This window comes from Protopterus annectens, chromosome 4.part1 (genome assembly GCF_019279795.1).
Source record: "Protopterus annectens isolate FY-2018-M chromosome 4.part1, PAN1.0, whole genome shotgun sequence".
Lineage (NCBI taxonomy): Eukaryota > Metazoa > Chordata > Ceratodontiformes > Protopteridae > Protopterus > Protopterus annectens.
Genome location: NC_056734.1, coordinates 179,033,248 through 179,058,645, shown reverse-complemented (window position 1 = coordinate 179,058,645; position 25,398 = coordinate 179,033,248).

The following is a 25,398-nucleotide window of genomic DNA, read 5'->3' as shown; positions in this document are numbered from 1 at the left end:
AGCAAACACCTGGTACAGCTGTGATGTGTGCCAGATATGGGAGTCATGATAACTGCCAGGGCTACCAGCATACACATTGATGATAATGTCCTGGGCATTGCACACGACCTGGCAGTTGATGGAGTGATACCCCTTGCAGTTGACTTAGATTCTGCCCTTGTCACCAGGTGGTGCCCTGATGTGTACATGAGTGCAATCTATGGCAAACAGTACCTCTGGGTAGTGTGCTACATGGTAGAAGTATTGCATACTGCTGGCCCTCTCCTCAGGGGTGTGGGGAAAACAAATGTACTCACTGGCATGTGGTAGCATAGCATCCAGGAACTGGTGGAGTACCCTGGTTGCTGATGCCTGAAAGACCCCCATCATGTTGGTCTCTGGAAAGTACCTGTAGCTAGTACCCTAAGAGCTACACATAGCTTTGTTTCAACTGGGATGGGTTCCCCTCTGTTGGCTCTGGGTCTGAGTTGAGGGTGTCACGGCTCAGTGAGTTCTTGCAGTATGTCCTGTCCACCCTGTAGTGCACTACACTCTCCAGCTCATGTAGCTCCTAGAAAGTTACCCTGGCCAGAACACTCTTCTCCTTCTTGGTCTAGGCCTATTGTCAGCTGCAGCAGCAGCAGTGACCTCAGCATCTAGCACATACAGATGTAGCAGACCTGCAGCAGCTGCTAGCATTTCTTTAGTTAAAAATCCCAAAATTATACTCCACTGGTGCAGAATATTGGGGTGAAATCAGATTGTAGGGTGCATGCAACCTTTATAGTGCTCTGCTGTAGGTGCAGCCTGTGTGACTAGCTATCTAGGATGCATTCCACCTGCCAAGTAGATCATTACAGACTGTTAATGGCCCTAGTTTAATTGAAACAGGGGTCATCAGTAATTAATATACCATTGGCTTTCTCAGCCAATTTTTTTTTTTTGGACAGCCTTCCTCATTCAGCACTGCAGTGTCCAGTGCAAATACATGTCTCTAAGGTAAACAATGCTCAGCAGTCACTGCACACCCCCCATGAAAGGTCATGCTCAGCATGATGGCACGCCATGCAAACACACTGAAACATGTGCCCTGAAGGTAAACAAAGCTTAGCAGCCAGTGTACACACCCCCCTGCTGAGCACAAAGGTGTGCCACTCAAACAGGTACCGCTGAGCTCCTATGAGCTTACAAGTCCTCAGACATGCACCTCCTTGATGTCAACTACCTCTTCTCTGGACTGCAACATGATTCTGTGCCTAAACAGATCGGATTTGAGGACATGGATACCCATTTATGCTATTCAGTAACCCCACCTCATTTGCATAGGGATCAGTGCACACAACCTGGAAACTACACGGTTACAGGCCCTGCCACATTGGCAACAGCACCATTCTACCATTGTAGATAGTCCACACAGGGTCCTATAATGCATCACTGTCACATACTAATATATTTGTTTTTTGAACTCTTTTTTATTTTTTCATAACAGCATGTTTGCACATTGCGGTGCATAACGCAAACATACCCACATCATTATTTATTTATTTTATTTATTTTATTTGCAGTTGATTTACCAGGATAGTCCATTGGGCCAAAAGAACCCATTTTCAATGGAGTCCTGGGGAGAAAAGCTCCAATACAGACAAAATCAAGTACATTCAAAAATTACAAAAATTGCAAAATTACAAAAGATTGTACAGAGTAAAACATAAAACATTTAAGCTCACAATTCAAAAGCATTTAAATCAATACAGTGTGATAAATGAGAGGTAAGAAAAATAGAGAGAGTAATGTGATATACATCTATAGGAGTTATTCAGGCAGACATCAAATAACCTTACATAGTAGATATGCCAAGGAAAGATAAGGTTGTTAGCTAGAGATATGTATCAAAGTGTATAAGATAATGAGATATAATAAATTTATGAGGAGGGAGCAGGAGCAATCCCATTGGGACCTCAGGTATGTATGGAGAGAGTTTTGAAAGCGTGCGGTTAGAGGTGGTAAATAGATGGTGGGAGAGAGTTCCAGAGGCGGCAAGGTTGAAGGATAATAAGTGTTTCCCTGGGGGATGAGATGGTTTATGGACTTCTAATAGGTTTTGATTGTTGGACCTTAATACTCTGTTTGGCTGGTGCATTTTGAAGGCAGAAGACAGGGAGGGACAAAGAGAAGGACTAAGAATGAGCTTTTGAGCGAACGTCAGCTGTATATAAGTGAGATGATTAGGTAGTTCGAGCCAGTTTAGGGTTTGGAGAGAGGAACAGTGGTGGGTGGAGGACCTGTGTCCATTTGCGAATTTGGCAATTTTATTATAGCAGGAGGAGAGCTGGTTTTTTTGAGAGGACTGAAGATTGGTCAGTAGTGGGGCCCCATAGAGAAGGGAGGGGATGAGAAAAGAGGAAGCGAGTGTGATTTTGGAAGAGCTTGTAAGGTACTGATTCTGACGGTAGAGCATACCTAGTTTTTGATGAGTTTTTTTAATATTTAGTTGTAGATGAGAGTTGTAGCTGAGCCTATTGTCAATTAGTACACCTAGTTGCTTAGTTTCAGTCACTAGTTCAAGGGGTAAGTTATTTTGGCTGGTAATTAAGAAAGAGTTTCTATTGAAGGATGTGGCTTTGGAGGGGGTAAATACCATAAGTTTTGTCTTGGAGGCATTGAGTACCAAGTGATTTATTCTCATCCACTGTTCAATTGAAAAGCTTCCTGGGTAAGTGTTTGGAGCTGAGAGGTGGAGGTGGCAGAGCAGATAATGGTAGAATCATCTGCATATTGGATGATGTTTGCAAAAGGAATTGATTTGTGGAAATCGTTTATAAATATATTAAAGAGGAGGGGGCCAAGAATAGATCCTTGGGGAACGCCAGTGGGGGTACTACGGAAAGGGAAGTGGCCTTTACCATATTACAGCTTGGCTTCTATTAGATAGATAGCTAGAGAACCAATTTATGGAAGAAGAAGAGAGGTTAAGTTGTGACAATTTGGTTAAGAGCAGATTGTGTGAGATAGTGTCGAAGGCCTTGGAGAGGTCAAGTAGTAGGGTAGAGACAATGTGGCCGGAATCACGTGCAGTGTTAACAGTCTCCAGGAAGGATAAGAGGGCTGTCATAGTGCTGTGGTTTGGTCTGAATCCATGTTGTGTAGGAGTTATAAGGTTGTTGTCTAAGAGATGAGGCAGGAGTTGAAGGTGGACACACTTTTCCAGAAGTTTGGAAATAGGGGACAGGATAGCAATAGGACGGAAGTTGTTGATGCTACAATTGTTGCCTCCTTTGTGTAGAGGGATGATGAATGCTTGCTTCCACAGTTGGGGCACAGTGCATTCATGAATAGAGCGTTGATTAGAATGCTGATGGGATAAGCAATAGCATCAGCAGCTATGCTTAGGAAGTAGGAGGGAATGGTGTCAGGGGCATTAGTGCAAGGCTTCAGTTTCTGAAGAAGTTTCTTTATAGTGGAAGTGGGAGTAGGATTTAGTGAGAATAGAGAGGAATGTGGAGAGAGTGTGTTTGAGGGGCCTGAGAATGATAAGGCAGTAGGAGTAGTGGATATGGTGGAAGATAGGCTGTGTGAGGTGGATTTGGGGTTAGGGTTGTGGGTGGGAGAGGGAGGGGGTGTAGTAGAGAGTGAGGTGGAGTGTGTGAAGGAGGAGGTGAGTTTGCTAATGGAGTCGATGAAAAAGAAGTTAAATTGCGAAGCTAAATCTAAGTCGGGACTGTTAGGGTCTGGGGTTGGGGTGTGTGGTTTGCTGGGGTTAAGGAGGGTGGATATCCCCTTCCAAAACTTTTGAGGGTTGGTTTTATTATTATTTTGGAGTGTGAAGAAGTATTTTTGTCTATCTGAGGTTATTAGCTTTTTTACTTTATTTCGAAGGGTTTTGAATGTAATATGATGTTCTGGGATCTTAGTTCTCAGATAGAGTCTCCAGGCTTTGTCTCTAAGGCGCATAGTTGATAGTGTGGTTTTGGTTAGCCAGGGGGCTGACTTTGTTTTGATTCTTTTTTTTCTTAGAGGGCATGGGAATCAAGTATTCTTAAGAAAGTGGAGTTAAAGTGAGCAACTGCTTCTTCTAATGGAAGTGTCTTTAGATTGTTCCAATTAATTGCTTTCAAGGAATCTATAAAGATTGATGCGTTGAAGCTTTTGTCATTTCGGTAGTAATGTAGTTGTGGGAACGGTATGAGATACAGGGAGTCGGAGAGTAAAAGTGGGCAGATGATCACTAAGAGGGTCAGGAAAAGTACCGCTATCTGAAAAATAGTGTGGGTGTGATACTAGAATCCAGTCGAGGATAGTGCCACAGGAGGGGTCTTTTGATGGGTGTGTTATGGTGTTGATTAGTTGGGTAAAGTTATATAGATTGATGTTGAGAGGGTTTGTAGGAGACTGGATGGAGGCCCAGTTGATATTTACATCTCCTAAGAGTATGGTTTCATTGCTAATATTGTTAGAGAGCCAAGAGAGGATGTTTTCAAGTGTGGAAATATTGTCCCCTGGGGGAATGTAGATAGATGCAAGGCATATGTGTTTGTGTTTATTAACTTGTAGGAGAGTGAGGAGTACTTCTGCTTGTTAAATGTAGGAGTGGGTTTATCATAAGGGGTAACTAGCAAGGAAGAGGAATAAAGGAGGGCTACACCACCACCTTTCCTTTTGGTCCTGTCTTTTCTAATGATAGAATAGCTGGGTGGAGTAATTTCAGAATCTTTTATAGAGGGCTTTAACCATGTTTCAGAAATAGATAGTATGTCAGGTTTATTATGCATGAGCCATGCATGGAGGGTTGGAACTTTGTTCATTATGCTTTGGGAGTTTAGAGAGGTAAAGTATATAGGCTTGTGTGAGGAGGAAAAGGAGGAGGGGCCAGGGTTAGGATGTATATCACCAGATATAAGATTGGAAATGAGGTGAAAGAGTGGGTTCAAAAGATGATTGAGTAGAGTAATACAATGATTTGGGTCAGTTGTAATGATTATGGGGTGTTTGGTTGCTATGGGGAGAGAGTTTTTCTGAGAGGAGAAAACTTTGAATGAGAAGGTGAGGAGCTGAGTTATTGGGTAAAGATGGGGAGAGATAGGGGTGTGCAACTGTGAGAGAGGGGAGTTCAAATGGTTAGTTGTATGAAAACATTGTGTATGGTATGAGGTATGGGGTTGGGTGAGGTAAAAAAGGTATGATAGTTTAAGAGAAAGTAAAAGAAGGATAGAAGAGGATGAAGGAGTTAAAGGCATGTTGATAAGGCTGCTTAAAAAAATAAAATTATTTTAAATTATTTCCCATATGGCTTTGGACACATGGTGGATAATTTTGCACATATCTGTGTCTGCTATGCTATTTCTGTCCATCGAATTACACTTTTGCAGCCCCTGTTGTCTGTTTAAAATCCTGTGCATGGAATTTCTCCATGTACACTACAGATACCAACATGGGGTCTGCAGGACTGCCCATCTGTTTGCTGGATTGCTCTACCTCCCTCATTTGCATGCAGTTCACCTGTTTATGAGGTGATTTGCATGCCATGGATACTTCCATGTTGGCTCATGCATGCACACTGCCCAGCTCTGTTTACTGGATAACAAACCTGCCTACTTCCATGTAAGCAGTGTGCCACAATGCCTATATGGAAAAAAGTCTGTGTAGGCTTTATTAAATTCCACACATAAATTTCGATATAGATATATAAATAAATATAGATAGATACATAAATGTACACAAGTGTTTTTCCTTTAACATTTCCTTTCAGATTATTGGTAAAAATACAAAAATAAAGAATAAGAAAAAAAAAAAAAAACAGAGGAAGGAGGATAAGAACTAGTGGTCTGTGTATACTTGCTGTTAACATTTTGCTTTCTGTCACAAGTTTACATCCCATGTTTATCATCTAGAACACCTACATATATTGGGCAGAAAAGAGAGCAGTTGTCTGGAGACCACTTGGGTTTAGATGGAGCCACATGGAAAGTCCATTAGATAGGTCTGGGGGCTGCGTTGGGAACAGACCAAACAAAGTCAGACAGATTTTATTTATTCATTTATTTATTTTCTTTTTTGCACGCTTTTGTCCAACAAATTATCTTTTTACTACCACGTCACACTGCCTTATCCCTAAGTGAAAAAGGACTATTTATCTACTATTTAATTCTTTGACAGTCTACGTAATTGCTGTTTCCTGCTGATATTGAAATTGTATATAACCACAGTAGTGAGTTAATCACCAAAGCATATTTTAATTTGTGCTATTGTACATTTCTATGTTTTTCCTGGCAAGGTATATTTTGTTTTTATTTAACTGAGTATTGAATTGACAATTACAGAGAGGTTAACTGTAACTGGTATAAATTCTTTGATGTAGAATACGGCATATTTTAAATACTTTTAAGTGTTCAATGTTACATAGCTATGAGAAAACATCGTTAATGAGGACTGTGCACTATGCTTACAAAATAACTTAACGGAACATCTTGAGTTTCTCAAAAGGCAGATTTAAGGAGGCTCTATGTAAACTAAATTCAAATGATGATAACGTGCATTTCGCAAATGAACTCAGTGTACTGTCAGACTGAAAATGATCTCAGGTAACACTGCTCAAACCTGAGAGACTATATGACTGTAACAACTGTAATAAATTGCTCATGCATGGTTTTGGAGTAGAGATACGGATTAATCAAGTCTGAACCAAAGAAACAGCATTGTGTTTTACACTGAAAATATGCCGACCAATGTTCTTGCATGTAATATAGGAACAGATGCTATTGAAATGGGTAGGTCTACCCTTTATACAACTGGCACTTTATTTGCAATGAGATGTAAGGATCAATAATTATTTGTCTCTGGAAGCCTCTAATACCAAAATATAACAGAACAAATTATGCATCCTTTAAGTATGAAATATTTGTACTAGAATATAACTCAACCACCTCTGAGATGGCTTTGAAATGTACTCAGCTGTCTTCATGTGTGAGGAAACCAGATGCTTATAAAAAAAGAAAGAAAGAAATGTCAGATGTGATACTGTACTCTGTCTTATAACAGCTAGCATGTCAGTAAATTCAGAGGAGCCTGATGCACCGAGGGAAAGGGTTTAAATACTAAGAAGAAGTGATTTAATTGTAAAACTGCTTTCAAAATTATTGACTATTACTACTAGGTAAGGGTGACATATTGTTATTGCCTGGTACAGAGTTTGGTGACATGCACACTGTGTAACATAAATTGGCACACTCAGCCCCATTATAATTTGACATCCAGGAATGAAGGATTTAAGCACATCTTAAACATATAATTAACTAGTATGATTTCAAAGTTTTTGATCATGTTGGGGTAAATTTGATCTGAATTTAAACTTTTTTCACTTGGACTGCTGGATTATTTATACACAAGGGTTTAAATTATTTATTAATTGTTTATGGCAATTTTGTGCAAAAAATAACAATAAATTGGGAGCATACAGATGTTGATCAGCAAAGGTTTATCAAGGAAATTATACACATCTTAGGTGAAAAGAGGAAAGTTTTACATTAAACGGTTACAACCTGTTGTAAACTCCTTTCAAGACCTACCCTACTCACAGGCCACAGTCTTAATTCAAGTCACTGAATGATATAACACTTTAAAAGAATATTATTCAGATGCCAGAATTTTAGCAAGCAAACCTGGTGAGCATGACACATTAATGCTTAGGTAAGACTTTTTAAAACTGTTGTTATAAATATGAATAAAAAGGTGCAATTAGAGATTTTGGAAGGGCATGCATGGTGGATCTTTCATAGGCCTAGTACTATAATTGTTTTTTTTTTTTTATTATCCTTGAACATTATGAGAAACATATGCACCTTTGGAAATACTATAAAGCCTGAATTCTTGGATCGACTGTCAAAAAATAACATTGTAACCCAAAGAAAATGTCAAAATGTCTATAAAAATGTATTTTCTTTTATTAGTTTATTTGCTGTTTTTTGCAGTAATTCCTCAAGGTAATTTTAATCATGTAACATTATCAATCAATTTAGTTAACTGAATCATAAAGACAGAATCATCTGTGATAAGTCAAAGTCAAAGTATTCTTTATTGTCATCCAGACTCCACAACAAGTGCAGCTGAATGAAATTATGTTATTCCGGGCTCTATGTGAAACCATCTAACATAAAAAACAATTCACATTACTACATTTAAACATTCCTATTACATAATATTTACTGTTTTAAATATCATCAGACATTTACTAAGCTAAAGAGACATGATATTTATTGCATAGGATTCCACAGCTTCTTACTGCACAGGATTCGGTTGGCACTAGACTAAGGAAACAATATTTACTGCACAAAAATTTCACAGCTGTTACTTATTACATAGGATGTTATTTTAACATCAGCGAATATTGCACAGCAATACGATTATACTCTGTTAGCTTAATTGCACAGTGTATTTAAGACTTTTTAAGGTTATTGTATGCAAATATGCTTCTCATTCATCATATTACCTACTGTCCCTGATGTCAAGTGAGATATAGGTTGCTATTGAAGTCATATAGTCTGATGTCCACGGGACAGAAGCTTCTGCTAAATCTGGTTGTTTTACAATATATGCTATGATAACGCCTCCCAGATGTTAGGTGCTGGAACAGTCCATATGTAGGATGAACGTATTCCATGACTATTGTCCTGGCTCTGTTGAGATAACAAGACTGGTGCAAGCCTTGAATAGATGGTAGAGTGGTCCTGGTAATCTTTTCTGCTGCTTTCACCACTCTTTGAAGGGGCTTGTGATCTGTGGTGGAGCAGTTGCCATACCAAATTGTAAAACTGTCAGGATGCTCTCAATTGTGCCCCTGTAGAATGTTGTGAGAACAGGGGCTGGTAGATTTGCTCTTCTCAACCTTTACAGAAAGTGTAGGCATTGCTGTGCTTTCTTCTCAATAGCATTTGTGTGAACAGACCAAGACAAGTCTTCCAAGATATGCATCCCAAGAAACTTGGTGTTTTTTACCCTCTCTACTATTTCCTCATTGATTGTGAGTGGGGAATGCTTCTTATGGTTTCTTCTGAAATCCAGGATTACCTCCTTGGTCTTAGTCACACTGAGTGCCAGATTGTTGTTACCACACCAAGCTACCAGTGGTCTCACCTCCTCTCTATAGGCTGTGTCCTCCTCAGTGCTGATGAGATCCACAACTGTGGTATCATCTGCAAACTTGATTATATGATTAGAGCTGTACTCGGCAGTGCAGTCATGCATTAGCAGAGTGAATAGCAGAGGGCTCAGAACACAGCCTTGAGGTACACCAGTGCTCAAGATAATGCTATTTGAGCTGTTCTTTCCTGCAAATACTGTCTGTAGCCTTTCAGTAAGGGAGTCCAGAATCCAATTGCACATTGGGGTGCTGACACCTAGCTGAGTTAGCTTCTCTATCAATTACTGAGGTATGACTGTGTGGAATGCCGAACTGAAATAATTGAATAACATGCACACATAGCTGTTATTGTTTCCAGGTGGTCCAATGAAAGATGGAGTGCCAGTGAAATAGCTTCTACCGGGGATCAATTTGGTTTGTACACAAACTGGACTGGGTCAAGGGTGACAGAAGTCTGGATGTTAAGTAGTCCTTGACCAGCCTTTCTAGGCACTTCATTACTATGGAGGTGACAGCCACTGAGTGGTAGTTGTTGAGTCATTAAGGTAGTCATTAAGATCTGATAACCAGGTCATTTCCCTCTAACCAAATTCATTTTCTGCTTATAAGAATGACAGCTACCAAAGAGAATAACTTTGATCAATTTGATCACTTTTTAACCAATAAGAATAGCATCTTAGATTTAATGTTTACAAATGGACAGGACTTGCTTAATACTATAAAGGATTATGTACATATGGACATTTTGATCGTGTGGTTTTACATTTATCTTTGAGTTGTGTCTCTATCAACATGATAGAGACCTGAGTCCTCTGGCCAAGGCTCTTTAATGGTAGGAGCCTTAACCTGAAAATGCACTCAATGGAGGCTCTCCCAGCACTGGAAGATGCTGACATCTGTGCAGTCACGGAAACTTGGTTCAAGGCTGCAGAGAGCACCCCTGCCTTACCAGGCTATACTTCATTCCACACATTCCAACCCCAAAATGAGGTCAGTAAGACTAACGGTGGTGGAGTTTCTATTTTCATTAAAGATGAGCACACCTCTAGACTGGTTTGCCAGCATGATGCACTAGAACTTTTCCAGGTGCAACTGACAATTGGCAAGATGCCTATTCAAGTTATAGCCAGCTATATACCCCCCTCCATGACTCAGGGCACCAACTGCTCCTATCTGGACCTACTTGAGTCCATCAAGGTACCTCCTAACACCCTGACCCTTGGTGACTAGAACTACCCCACTATAAACTGGATGAAATATTCCTGCTCTAATGCACTCACCCAATGATTCCTTGACTTCATCAATTCTAACACACTAGACCAGTTTGTCTCATCCCCCACAAGAGGAAATAGCATTCTAGACTTGGTTCTCACCAACATAAGTGACCGCTGCACCACCCCCATAGTAAATTCTTCCCTGGTAAGATCAGCCCATCGGTCTGTTTCATTTGAACTGTCTATCCCATCCAGACCCCCCCCCCACCCAGCCATAACTAGGCTAAAAAACTTCTCAGAAACTAACTACAACATTCTAAGGGAGGGTGTCACTGGTTTCACACCATGGCCCCCCCAGAGGATGCAGACAAATATGTTGAACAGTATGCCAGTACAGTATACAAGCACCTGTGCAACTGCATGGACTCAGCCATACCCAACAGAACTAAAACCTGTTCCTCACGGAAACACAGACCTATGTGGTGGACAACCTCTGCCAACAGACTTTACAAAAAAAGGAAGAGACTGTTGTCCAAGGGTAAAAAGGCACAAATTTCCATTGGAAAATCTCCCTCCTTAACTTCAGCAAGCAAATTAGATCACTAGTGAAATCCTCCAAAGCCAATTATGAATTGAAACTAGCCTCCAAAACAAAGGCTAACCACAAAGCCTTTTTCAATTACATCAGAAACCTCTATGGCAAAGCCCAGGTTTGTTCTGAATTAGTTCTTAATGGTACCACTTACACTAATCCTTTGTTGACTTAGCTATCCTGCCTGCAGATAGGTTCAGCGCAAACTTCACCCCCCTGACCCCCCAAACGCCCATTTGACATCTCTGATACTTGCCCCACACCTCACATCTCCATAGATCAAGTGTTAAAAGCCCTATTCAAGGCAAAGAAAACAGCTTCCATGGGACTTGACAATATCCCAGGCTGTATTCTGCAACATCTCCAGCAAGAAATAGCCTCACCATTGAGCCCCCTTTTCAACCATAGCCTAAGTACAGGCTTCATTCCAGCAGAGTGAAGAATTGCCATTGTCATCCCTTTGCACAAAGGTGGTGCCACTACTGACCCAGGAAATCACTGCCCCATTAGCTTGACTGGTCTGATCTGTAAGGCCATGGAGTATATTATTATGGATCTCATAAACAAGGACATAGGCAATCTCCAAGCACTTGGCCCCACCCAGTTCAGATTTGCCAAGGGCAGATCTTGCCTGTTGAACCTGGTTGACTTTTTTTGAGACTGTCACCAAGGCACTGGATGAGGGGAAAGTCAGTACATACAGCTTACCTTGACTTGGCCAAAGCCTTTGACACAATTCCCCACTTGGGCATCTTCGAAAAGCTAACACAACTTGGCATAAATCCCTGTCTCATCAAGTGGGTGGCCAACTGGCTCACTGATAGGACCCACAAGGTCAAAATAGGTTCTACCACCTCTGACAGCAGACATGTCACTAATGGTGTCCCCAAGGGATCTGTCCTGGGACCCCTATTGTTTGGCATCTACTTCTCAGAAGTCCACACAAAAATAAAAGGCCTGTGGCTGACTATGTTTACAGATGACGGTAAGTTGGGTGATGTCATTGGCTCCCCACTCCCCAAATAATGTTAACATACTTTAAGAGGGTCTCACAGCAACAAATGACTAATGTCAAAGTCGTGGCCTTAAGTTAAATGTAAAAAAAAAGTATTATGATACCATTCGGCAAAAACATGACCCCTACTGATTACCACATTAACAGCAACCCCCTAAGCACACAACCTGTGATGAGATATCTGGGTACACAAGTTGGCAGCAATCTCACATTTGACCATCATGTAGCGGCAGTCAGAAAAGCCTTTTACTTGGTTCATCTCTTAAGTAAAGAGATTGCATCCAGAAAAAAGGAGGTTATTACCTCTCTGTACTCCTCCCTCATTAGGTCAATAATTGAGTACAACATCCTGTCTAGTAAGTACATCTCCAAACACCTGCACCAACTGAAAAGGCCACAGAAATACCTCACAAAGAGAATCCATGGCCTCCAACACCTGTCCTATGTGGACAGCCTCAAATCACAATTACTCTACTCTGTGTCATACAGATTGCTCAGAGGTGATCTGTGTCTCACCTACAAGGCAATTTCAGACCTTGCTTTACTAGAGATGCTCCATATCTGTAAGTCTAACTCTTTGAGTAGTACCCGATTGAAAGGCTTAAATATAATATGACATTAACAAAACTTGCTGAAGAGACAGGTTTGTCTCCCAGAGGCTGCCCCATCTCTGGCATAGACTCCCCATAAACGTCAAACAAAGTATGTCTCTGACCTTCTTAAACAGCAACCTTGATGAAGGATGGGTAACCAGAAATTTGTCCCAGGTGTTCCACCTGTGTCCCTCATTGACAGGGGTGACAGGTGCTGGATTCAGGTTTTGTTTTGGGGATAAACTCTTGGCAAGGCTTGTAAGTTCCCCAGAGCCATTAGCCTAGTAATCTCCTATGATCTCCTATGATCCTATGAGTTTAATTACTATATATCATTGTGCTTAAGTTTACTGTATTATCTTAAATGATAGATTCAACAGCATAAAGTGGCTATTATTTAGTGATAGCCTAAAGAACCTAGATGGAAAATGCTAAAAGATATATATATTCGTCACATCAAAATGCAACCAAAAATAAATGTGTCCCTAATGGTGGAATAAAACACTGGGGAAATTAGGAAAAATAAGAGACACTTACATAGTGTCCATGAACTCTATTCCTCAACAGAAAATAGGAAAAACTGAGGATGGGTACTAGAAAAATAAAATTTTATATAAAATGATGTGATGTGGTATATGAGAAAATTCTAGTTAAGTTAGCAGGGAACCACAAATCCCTTTTTAAGTATTTCATCTCAAATACTGGAAAATCATCACCTGTTTGTTATGGAATGAAGACCATGTTAAGTTGATGAATGGTCCCAAGGAAATGGCATCACTATTTAATAATCACTTTATTTGGTAGTGACAAATTCTTGGACTACCAATGACTTAGTAAAGTATCACTTCACATTTGACATGTGTCTACTAATAACCATATGCATAGTAAAAAAAAAATATTTAAAAAGGGTAGCAAGTACATTAAATAGAATAACATGGCGACAGACCAGATCTTGGAAACCAAATGGCTGTCATGTTTAAGGGCAATCTAGGATAGGTGCTGGCCATAAGTATTGAAATTTGTATTTGAAAAAGTTCTGTTTATATGGCATAACACCCCGATATACATACTTGGTAAGGGCCTGATAACTATTGAGAGCTGCTTCCATTATGGGATTTCAGGAGCAAATTACTTTTGTCTAATCTGGGCATACCCCAAAGCATATGAGTTATGGTCGACTGCCATGAACAGGACCGAGTGGGCATTGCAGAAGCAGTCCTCTCATTCCACAAATATTACATTTTGGATTTTTGGTTATGTATGAAGGGAAATGTTACCTAGACATGACAGAGTTAGCATAGATTAAAGCAGCATAAGTGACACTTTTATTGTCTGTTTTCTCAAAAAGAAAATAAGATGTGGCAATCGACTCTAGAATGTTTCATATGACTCAGTACAAATGAATGATTTGGTTTAAGATGAGCATTGACATGAACAAATGTAAAGAATGATGGACTACAGTTCTCTACAAATTCTCAGTTCATGACTAGATAAATGTGTTATAGACAGCCAGTATGGTGGTGATTCTCGGGTTAATTTCTCCAAATATTTTGAGTTTCTAATACAATGATGAGATTGGACTCCATTCCTAAGTCAAGGTATAATTAAAATTCATGAAATTAGTATTCTTTCAGTCTTTGATGTTAGCCAAAACTGATCTTCACAGCACTGGCAATGTGTCCAGAACCAACGCTTGTCCTATTTTGCTAGTGTTATTGTATTGTGGAACTTTTCTCCCCGGGCCTCCACTGAAAATGGACATATATCCAGCTGGACTAGCCCGGTCAACAAATGTAAAATAAATAAAATAAAATAAATAAATAAACTCCTGCAACTCATATGCAGTTACGTATTAGCAGTAAGTCTGGTATTGCATAGTTGATGTTTGTATACTGAGTTTCTCCAGTATGTGGTTTGCTGAATTTTAATTTGATCTTTTACAATAAAAAAAATTGTAAAAAAAGGAGGTAAAAACACATGCCATATAGACCCTGACCAGCGTCTGGATCTGTTAATATCTAAGGTTTGTGAGGATGCATTTGAACTTTTAAACAAAAATCTTACTCAGTAATCTATTAAGTGCAGGTTCAGTTCCAAAACACTGGATGTTCATTACTGTGGTATCAATCTTTAAAAGTGGAGATAAATTAGTTCAGGTCTACAAGCCAAAAAGCATAATGCAAATCCTTGGGAAGTGTTTTAAGGATTGTATACTGGACTTGTTACAAAGTACCAGTTCATACACACTACTGAGGATGTTTACCAGTGTTGTTTTCATGTGGGCAGATCAACTCTCACCAATATAATTGACTTCTATGAGCCAATTAATATGGCCATAGACAAGATGCATTCAACTGCTACTGTGTTCCTTAATATAATAAACACATTTGATTTGCTAGCACTTGCTAACATACTAATTACTCTGCGTGCGTCTGGTGTTAATGTGTGTTTAGTACCTTGATATAAAATTGGACTATTGACTGAAAACAAAGGATAACTGTTATTGAAGTGTTAGAAAAATATGTATTAATGTGTGTATGCTTAATGCCAATTAATAATCAAATGAATTAATACGCTTTTCATTCTATTTTTCGTGCACTATGTTATATATAAATTGAGTTTCATATGAGACTGAAAAAGATGCTTTTGAAAACTGCAGTATGCTTTCTGAAACTTGCAAGATGCCCTCTGACCTAGTAACTGCTAGCACAGCAATATTCATGTTTATGCCTTTTGGAAATGTACTTGAGAAGCAGGTGCTTATCTGCTAGGTCAGGAACAAATGAATGAACAATACTATATTCTGTAAATGTAATGATCTTAAACAATCAGCTCTGTTCGAACCATGGGAACATGTGCAGCTGCAGTAGCTTAGAGATAAAGTGAACAAAGGATTATTAGAGAAATGAACTGTTAGCAGTGTGCTTGAATTAGCCATAGTACCTTGAATGGTAACATAGCATGTATCTAACCGGTAGTAATCAAGGCCATGTTGTTTTCCTCAGGAAGTTTCACATAAAAATTGATAAATCAGCAGAAATTCATGGGAATGATGGTCAGCAGATGATGATGAAAAAGGTAGTAATCTGTTATGTCAGCTTGGTAGGCCATGTCTAGTTAGTGAATGTATAAAAATGAAAGTATTTCCTGTTTCTAGTTAGACAAACTCTGTAATAGCACGTTTTTGTCTCCTTGCTGCAAGATTAAAGTGCCTTAACCTGAACCTACCGTATTTTGATCATTTTTAAAGTATAATTTTCTTTTGACAGGAAGGCCATTTGAATGCATAGAAAGCCCTCTAACATGTTACAAGTCTCTATAGTAGGCCAGATACTATTTAGTTATTTGTTCACTACATTTAAGAAATTTAATGAAGGTCTGTTGCTCAGATATGCTAATAATTGCAAGACTGGAAAAACAATAACTATACAAAACGAGTTTGACAAACTAAATTAATATCTAGAGGCAATCTTAGATTTGGGTCATTACCTAAGTCTAAGATTTAGTCATAAAAACATTCTCTTGTTCTTTGGCACTCACAGACTGATAAAGTCATTAAACTTTGGTGGCAGCTGGCAATGGCAGTTAACACAGGTAGAGGATCTTAGATTGACTATTAGTAATCTATTCTTCACAGTTTATGTATCACTTATTAAATCAAGAGCTCTGATTACGGGGCTAGTTTAAAAAATAATGACATCTTATGACCAAACAGGTGATCATGCTTTAAAGACACAGGCTGATACATCCATCCATGTGTTACTCTACTTGAATGCTTGACCTTGTCAATAGTAACTCTTATCTTTTCATTTGATGCATTACTTACAGTGTCTTAACACTTAGCCTTTGCTTTTATTCAAAACAATTATTTATTGATCCCTATCCTGCAAGCCACATATTCTGCTCCCAATTTTATATGCATATTTGTACATTTTATAACAGCATTACTGAAAAATTTTCTTCTGTACTCCAACCTCTACTGTATTCTATGTATTGCCTGTCATACAATGGATTGAAGGACCCTAGTCACTGTACTGTAACTATGCTCCCAATAATATAGTACAGCTGTTACATGATATTTGAAAAAGTTCTGTTTATATGGCATAACACCCCGATATACATACTTGGTAAGGGCCTGATAACTATTGAGAGCTGCTTCCATTATGGGATTTCAGGAGCAAATTACTTTTGTCTAATCTGGGCATACCCCAAAGCATATGAGTTATGGTCGACTGCCATGAACAGGACCGAGTGGGCATTGCAGAAGCAGTCCTCTCATTCCACAAATATTACATTTTGGATTTTTGGTTATGTATGAAGGGAAATGTTACCTAGACATGACAGAGTTAGCATAGATTAAAGCAGCATAAGTGACACTTTTATTGTCTGTTTTCTCAAAAAGAAAATCAGATGTGGCAATCGACTCTAGAATGTTTCATATGACTCAGTACAAATGAATGATTTGGTTTAAGATGAGCATTGACATGAACAAATGTAAAGAATGATGGACTACAGTTCTCTACAAATTCTCAGTTCATGACTAGATAAATGTGTTATAGACAGCCAGTATGGTGGTGATTCTCGGGTTAATTTCTCCAAATATTTTGAGTTTCTAATACAATGATGAGATTGGACTCCATTCCTAAGTCAAGGTATAATTAAAATTCATGAAATTAGTATTCTTTCAGTCTTTGATGTTAGCCAAAACTGATCTTCACAGCACTGGCAATGTGTCCAGAACCAACGCTTGTCCTATTTTGCTAGTGTTATTGTATTGTGGAACTTTTCTCCCCGGGCCTCCACTGAAAATGGACATATATCCAGCTGGACTAGCCCGGTCAACAAATGTAAAATAAATAAAATAAAATAAATAAATAAACTCCTGCAACTCATATGCAGTTACGTGTATTAGCAGTAAGTCTGGTATTGCATAGTTGATGTTTGTATACTGAGTTTCTCCAGTATGTGGTTTGCTGAATTTTAATTTGATCTTTTACAATAAAAAAAATTGTAAAAAAAGGAGGTAAAAACACATGCCATATAGACCCTGACCAGCGTCTGGATCTGTTAATATCTAAGGTTTGTGAGGATGCATTTGAACTTTTAAACAAAAATCTTACTCAGTAATCTATTAAGTGCAGGTTCAGTTCCAAAACACTGGATGTTCATTACTGTGGTATCAATCTTTAAAAGTGGAGATAATTAATTAGTTCAGGTCTACAAGCCAAAAAGCATAATGCAAATCCTTGGGAAGTGTTTTAAGGATTGTATACTGGACTTGTTACAAAGTACCAGTTCATACACACTACTGAGGATGTTTACCAGTGTTGTTTTCATGTGGGCAGATCAACTCTCACCAATATAATTGACTTCTATGAGCCAATTAATATGGCCATAGACAAGATGCATTCAACTGCTACTGTGTTCCTTAATATAATAAACACATTTGATTTGCTAGCACTTGCTAACATACTAATTACTCTGCGTGCGTCTGGTGTTAATGTGTGTTTAGTACCTTGATATAAAATTGGACTATTGACTGAAAACAAAGGATAACTGTTATTGGAAGTGTTAGAAAAATATGTATTAATGTGTGTATGCTTAATGCCAATTAATAATCAAATGAATTAATACGCTTTTCATTCTATTTTTCGTGCACTATGTTATATATAAATTGAGTTTCATATGAGACTGAAAAAGATGCTTTTTGAAAACTGCAGTATGCTTTCTGAAACTTGCAAGATGCCCTCTGACCTAGTAACTGCTAGCACAGCAATATTCATGTTTATGCCTTTTGGAAATGTACTTGAGAAGCAGGTGCTTATCTGCTAGGTCAGGAACAAATGAATGAACAATACTATATTCTGTAAATGTAATGATCTTAAACAATCAGCTCTGTTCGAACCATGGGAACATGTGCAGCTGCAGTAGCTTAGAGATAAAGTGAACAAAGGATTATTAGAGAAATGAACTGTTAGCATTGTGCTTGAATTAGCCATAGTACCTTGAATGGTAACATAGCATGTATCTAACCGGTAGTAATCAAGGCCATGTTGTTTTCCTCAGGAAGTTTCACATAAAAATTGATAAATCAGCAGAAATTCATGGGAATGATGGTCAGCAGATGATGATGAAAAGGTAGTAATCTGTTATGTCAGCTTGGTAGGCCATGTCTAGTTAGTGAATGTATAAAAATGAAAGTATTTCCTGTTTCTAGTTAGACAAACTCTGTAATAGCACGTTTTTGTCTCCTTGCTGCAAGATTAAAGTGCCTTAACCTGAACCTACCGTATTTTGATCATTTTAAAGTATAATTTTCTTTTGACAGGAAGGCCATTTGAATGCATAGAAAGCCCTCTAACATGTTACAAGTCTCTATAGTTGGCCAGATACTATTTAGTTATTTGTTCACTACATTTAAGAAATTTAATGAAGGTCTGTTGCTCAGATATGCTAATAATTGCAAGACTGGAGAAACAATAACTATACAAAACGAGTTTGACAAACTAAATTAATATCTAGAGGCAATCTTAGATTTGGGTCATTACCTAAGTCTAAGATTTAGTCATAAAAACATTCTCTTGTTCTTTGGCACTCACAGACTGATAAAGTCATTAAACTTTGGTGGCAGCTGGCAATGGCAGTTAACACAGGTAGAGGATCTTAGATTGACTATTAGTAATCTATTCTTCACAGTTTATGTATCACTTATTAAATCAAGAGCTCTGATTACGGGGCTAGTTTAAAAAAAAATGACATCTTATGACCAAACAGGTGATCATGCTTTAAAGACACAGGCTGATACATCCATCCATGTGTTACTCTACTTGAATGCTTGACCTTGTCAATAGTAACTCTTATCTTTTCATTTGATGCATTACTTACAGTGTCTTAACACTTAGCCTTTGCTTTTATTCAAAACAATTATTTATTGATCCCTATCCTGCAAGCCACATATTCTGCTCCCAATTTTATATGCATATTTGTACATTTTATAACAGCATTACTGAAAAATTTCTCTTCTGTACTCCAACCTCTACTGTATTCTATGTATTGCCTGTCATACAATGGATTGAAGGACCCTAGTCACTGTACTGTAACTATGCTCCCAATAATATAGTACAGCTGTTACATGATATTTTTTCTTATTTTATGTGCTTTGTTACAGATGTGTTTTGCTTTTTTACTGCTTTAGGCAATGGTGAGCACTGTCATCTTATTGTTTATGTCTGTTGCATTTGTTGCTCTATTTGGGCCCTCTTCAGGGCGGGAAAGGGTCTTTGGACCAGTTTGTTTACCCAGTTAGCAAACTGAAATAAATAAATAAATAAATAAATGAATAAATGCAATTCAACATTGGGCCTTGCAGCATGATAGCAATGTTACTTGAGCTCATTAATGCTTCTGTCTGACTCACTGCCAGTGCATAATAAGTTACCACAACGCACTGGTACTAGCAGTGGATCTGAGTGCGACCATGAAAGGAAGCAACCAGTATGCTCTTGGATATGGCATATGTATACCCATAGTTCTGTAGTGCAGTGCCACTGATATGTATTAATCCCTTGGTATAGAGTTACTTTTTGTGACATGTGATGTCCAAATGTACATAATTTTGTATAGGATTATCATGTTGTTCTTAAAGTGTACCTCAGTGAGAGGTCATAGCTGCTTCAGGCATTAAGGAATGCAGCATTTTAGTGTTATATCAGAGAGAAAGCAGAATTTTCTTGTTCCTCTTATGCAGGACTATAAAGAAACACAATCTAGTTTGTTATGATGACCTTCTGTGAAATGAGGCTGTTTGGCATTAGCTTGGTAACGAGGTGAGTGATGTCACTAGCATCACCCATTCTGGAGAACAGTATTGACATCAGTACAGTGACATAAGGCAGTGTCACCCTTACCATCTTTTTCAGTGGGAAGCAAACGCTTAGGATGGGGAGCCTGATATATGCTATAACATTTTTTCTATACCACTTATTTACGTTATCTTAACTGATGCACATGTATATTAAAGAGTACACAGTCTTTGTTTTTAGTGGCACAGAAGCAACAGACGAATATGGATCAGTGTTACAGAAGGTAAGATTATACCACCCAGCAGTGGGGTTGTGCCTAATATCTGGGACAGTCCACTGTACAAGAACAGATAGTGTTTCTAGCATACATGTGCAATCATTTTTTCCATAGCATTGTCTTTCTTCATGTCTAGAGGAGGAGCATGTGAGGGTATGGCCATTTTGGGCTATGCCAACCAATGCATATGGTGCAGGGTTACTAGCAGTTGCCACATCTGCCTGTTAGATGACCTGTTGGGATCACTATTACCCTTTGTGGTCACTTCTCAGAGGGTGAAGGCTCATCTTCGGAAAGTGAAGAAGGCCACTATGTCTCCTAACCCCAGCTGTGCAGGCTTTTACTTGTTGAGGTGTGCCAGCAACTAGATGTCAGGCTTGGTAATATAGAGAAACTTGTGGTGTGGCTATTAGAGTGGCATGACTAGCAGACCCCACACACTGAACTACCAGGGGAACAACCAACATATGACATCAGCTACCCAGATGATTGATGCTTGGGTTTGTTGTCCTCTGGGATGACCTGGTATCCAACCATGCCAGGACACTACCTTATCCCAATGATGGTGTTTTCCTTTCCTTATGTCTCATTCCCTATTCCTTGCTTTTCATCCTACCCTTCTCATCGCTACATGTCTAGACGCTGTATGTCTATGTCCAACCAATACCCTCCCAGCCATTTGTGTGTCTGTCACCCATGTCTGAGTTTGTATTATATGTTTGTCTATTTGCCCCTGAGCCCTTTTTCTTCCATCTATTTCAGAGCTTAACTCACTACCTTCTCCACCTACGCTTCTTTTATATATCTTACAGAAGATCTTTCCCCTACAAGACCAGCAAAAACACGCTCTCCCAATACCTTTAACACCCTATGGTGGCTCTTGTGTCTTTTCCTCCATTTTCTGCCTTTCCCTTATCTACATTCTTATAATCCCAGTTTCTTTCTTATTTGCATGATGAACAAGGTTGGCACTTTGCTCTGCACACTTATATTAGCCTAAATGATATCTGCTGTGCTGCTCTGTTCATGTCAAATGAGCATGAAATGTGTCTGTGCAGCACTATGTTGTCTGTGTGAGCATATGTCGATTCAGCCATGCTAGCATGCTTTAGCTCTGACTTCTGTCATGTCATACCTGTGCCACACTATAGTACTACAACTCCCATAAAGCAAACTTGCACTGTTTGCCCTATTGTTGCTGTATCTGTAATAACTCACATGGTGCTTTGTTCGATAGTCTGAAACTACAAAGTGTTAATATATTTATAATTAGTTATGGATTACTTTATGCAGACCTCCCAAAAATTAGCATTGTCCAAGTACAAATCACTAGGTCGATGTAACGTTAATGCAAAATAATTGAAAAAACTGACAATAAGCAGTGCATGCTGTGAGCAATAACCTCAGATCATACAAGTAAAAAAAAATGTTTTTAACACCCCCTGCTCACCCCCTGCTCACCCCTGCTACTTAAATACTACAACTCTGAGATCGCAAAATACTACATAGGGCATATACCTCAAGACCAGTATTATAGTGACCTTGTAAAACTGCTGATTAGCTATTTTGTTGACCAAATGTGCCAGTAAAACAGATGCTGACTATACCTATAGTCAACTTAAGTAAGACCACCCATATGTGTATATATATAAGATCATAGGTAACTACTAGGCTAACAATCCCAGGTGGATGCCTAGCCATGCATTTCAAAGGTGAGAATCAAAGCTTGTAACCTTTGTTGGTAAGGTAAACATCATAACCATTATACCATCATTATATATATTACACAGTGCAAACTTTAGCTTGGCCAAGTTTTGCTTGCAGTTTTTACTAAATGGTATGGTTTGTATGTATAACTTTGTACCCTTTGGTAGGTGTGTGTATATATTTATATGCATGTGGTGTGTGTGTGTGTGTGTGTGTGTGTTCTGTTAATATGCCCCCATTAAAGCATCACATTATAGTGGGTCTATATCAGGAGTTTGAACACACAGGTGTCCAAACGCCTTAACACTGAACCGGGAAGTTTGAAATGTAAAACAGCAAAGACGCGGACCATTGATTTTTTTCCCAGGGAAAAAAAATTGGTGGGCTTGGTGGGCCGTTTCCACAGCTTTACTATTTCCTCCACTGTGATGCGATCTCAGAGTTGGTATATTTAAGTAGGGGGTGTGTAGGGGGCACAGCCCCTCAGTTTGGGGGGTGTGGGAGGGCGTGAAGCTCCCCACATTAGTAAAAGTTTGAAGTGTGTTTTTTTTATTTTTGTAACAGAACAGCTATTTTTTTCCCTGTGAAAAAAATTGCTGTTCTGTGTGTTCGAAATTCTTGCATTTCGAACTTCCCGGTCCAATATCGCATCATTCGAACACATGTGCTTTTGATGACATGTTATAGACCCCATTATAGCATTTCTTATCTCTTACTCCCACATAATTAGAAATTTTATAAACTAAACACAAGCATGAAGCATAGCAACCTACCCCTCATCACTCAGCTATTATGTAACAGTCAAACACTATACCATACTCCCCTTAGTCCAGCATCAATATTAACTAAAGAAATTTAATGTTTAAAATTCTCATGAATAATGCAGATTAGAATCAAAGAGTAAACAGTCCCTCAATCACAACTAAAGAGACAAAATCTGCAATACAACATAGCATTTCTGCTATAATAGAAATAATATAGTACTGTGGTCACGTGGGTTTCCTCCTGGTGCTCCGGTTTCCTCCCACATCCCAAAGACATGCTGCAGGTGGATTGGACACTCTAAATTGGCCCTAGGTGTGAGTGCGTGTATGTGTGTGCCTTCTGTGGAAGGTTGGGCGCTGGGCTGGCAACTCAACACTGTAAAACTCCACTGCCAATCATGAGCGGACAGGTGATCCACTGTGGCGACCCCTAACCAGGAAAAGCCGAAAGAAGAAGAAGAAGAAGACGAAGAAAGCACCTACTATATCCACCATATCAGCTATCAAAAGAAATTCACCAGCCTTTTTCAAAGGCTAAGGATATAAACTATAGATACATAAAACTTTAAAGTCCACAGATATTTTAGCTAATTCAAATTATAAACGCTAAATATGCAACCCTTTGGCCACCCATCTGGGGAAACTGTCCATATACCATGGAGTTCAATCCGATAAAATCTTGCTCAACTTGAGGAGTATAGATAAACATTTTCTCCATGCCCTCAGCTAGAGACACCAGCTCATTTTTTTTCTGCATTCAACCAATTTCATTTCAAGTTGGACCCTCTTCCAGGAGAACAGGTACAGCTCAATAGGTGAAAAACAACATGCTTATTGAACTAAGGAACACAACTAGGCAAATGAAAATAGGGTGCATCCAATGTCTGTACATATGCACCATTCAGTAGACAAAGGATAAACAGAGCCATAGATGTTTAGATAGCATTGTTTCCAGGCACTGAAGGGATGCAGCTGTTTAGTTGCAGACTACTGCAGCTCACTACAGATCCACTTTGTTGCCAAACTTTCCACTTGATATTAACCAGTCCCTTTCTGTGGCCTTCAACAATTTCCTGGTGCAGGTCCACTGTCTTTATGAACTCTCTCAGGGTTGCATCCTCAGTCCTCTTCCTATACAGCAATTCACTACTGCAGATTCAGACTATTAGCCTTCAGGGGTGTGCTGTTTGCCATTTTGTCTTGTAGGGTTTCAAACCTGTGGTGTAAAACTGATAAATCAAAAACTAAATTCTACTTTCAGCAAACTTTGTTGCAGGCTCTGGACCCCTTGGCACATTTGAACTAGAAGGACCATTCTTGCTTTGTATAACAAAAAAATATTCTGACAGTCCATGGTAGTTACACCTTGCATATGTATCTGTTCTGACCTGTCCACACCATTCACCAGTTGCTAAGGCTGCTTCTTTCTCACAATGTCTGTATAAAAGTGAGTAGCTTATTCCAGTGTTTTACACCAGTGCACACCCCCTTGCCTCATTAATCTGGACACAAAGGGATATCACTGTCTAACACTATTGCATAGAGGAATGAAGTCCTGACTCTGACCCAAATGAATGAGTTTGACTGGCAGCTCAAGCCCTCAAAGACTTGAGTGAGAGATGGTAGGACAGAGAGCACTTCAGACCATCTTACTTATCCTGAAGAGAGAAAACAATAGCACTTGTTGGCCAAACGTCTCCTATGTAAGCAGAGGCTTACAAGATAAAACTAGCCATATGACTGAGGTATGTAGGTTTGGCATTCCAAACCAATGGTTGTAGCCCTCTTAGGCATGGGTGTGTGGGAGCACATACATGCCAGGGGAGGGCACAAAATACCTCCACAGGGATGTGGGTGCTCACATCAACCATCAAGATGTGGGATTAGTGACCTAAACATAAAACCTGTGATGGCTACCTGTATAGTGTTTACAAAGGTAAGGAGAGCTAATTCAAAGCAATCAACAGGGAAGAAATACTGCAGGCAACAAATATACTTTCCATTCATGCAAAGCATAGGTAAAGCCTGCCATAACCTGTACATAACACAAAGATGACACATCTGTCCTGCATTGCAGCATGTTTCGCTGCTCTTGGTGGTGTGGCTGTGCAATTTAACAATAATCTGCTGCACTCTGTTATGATGCATCTGCTTCCATCCAACCCAGTGAGTTGTACCTACAGCTGAGCACAGACCATCAGCATTCCAAAAGCAGTTCAATAGCCATGTTTCAATAACTGTTACATTTGCCCCTTCAGATCTTTTCTGTACACTGCTGATGCATTGCCCAGGCACAGTCATTTTCCGTATTGTCTTGCATTT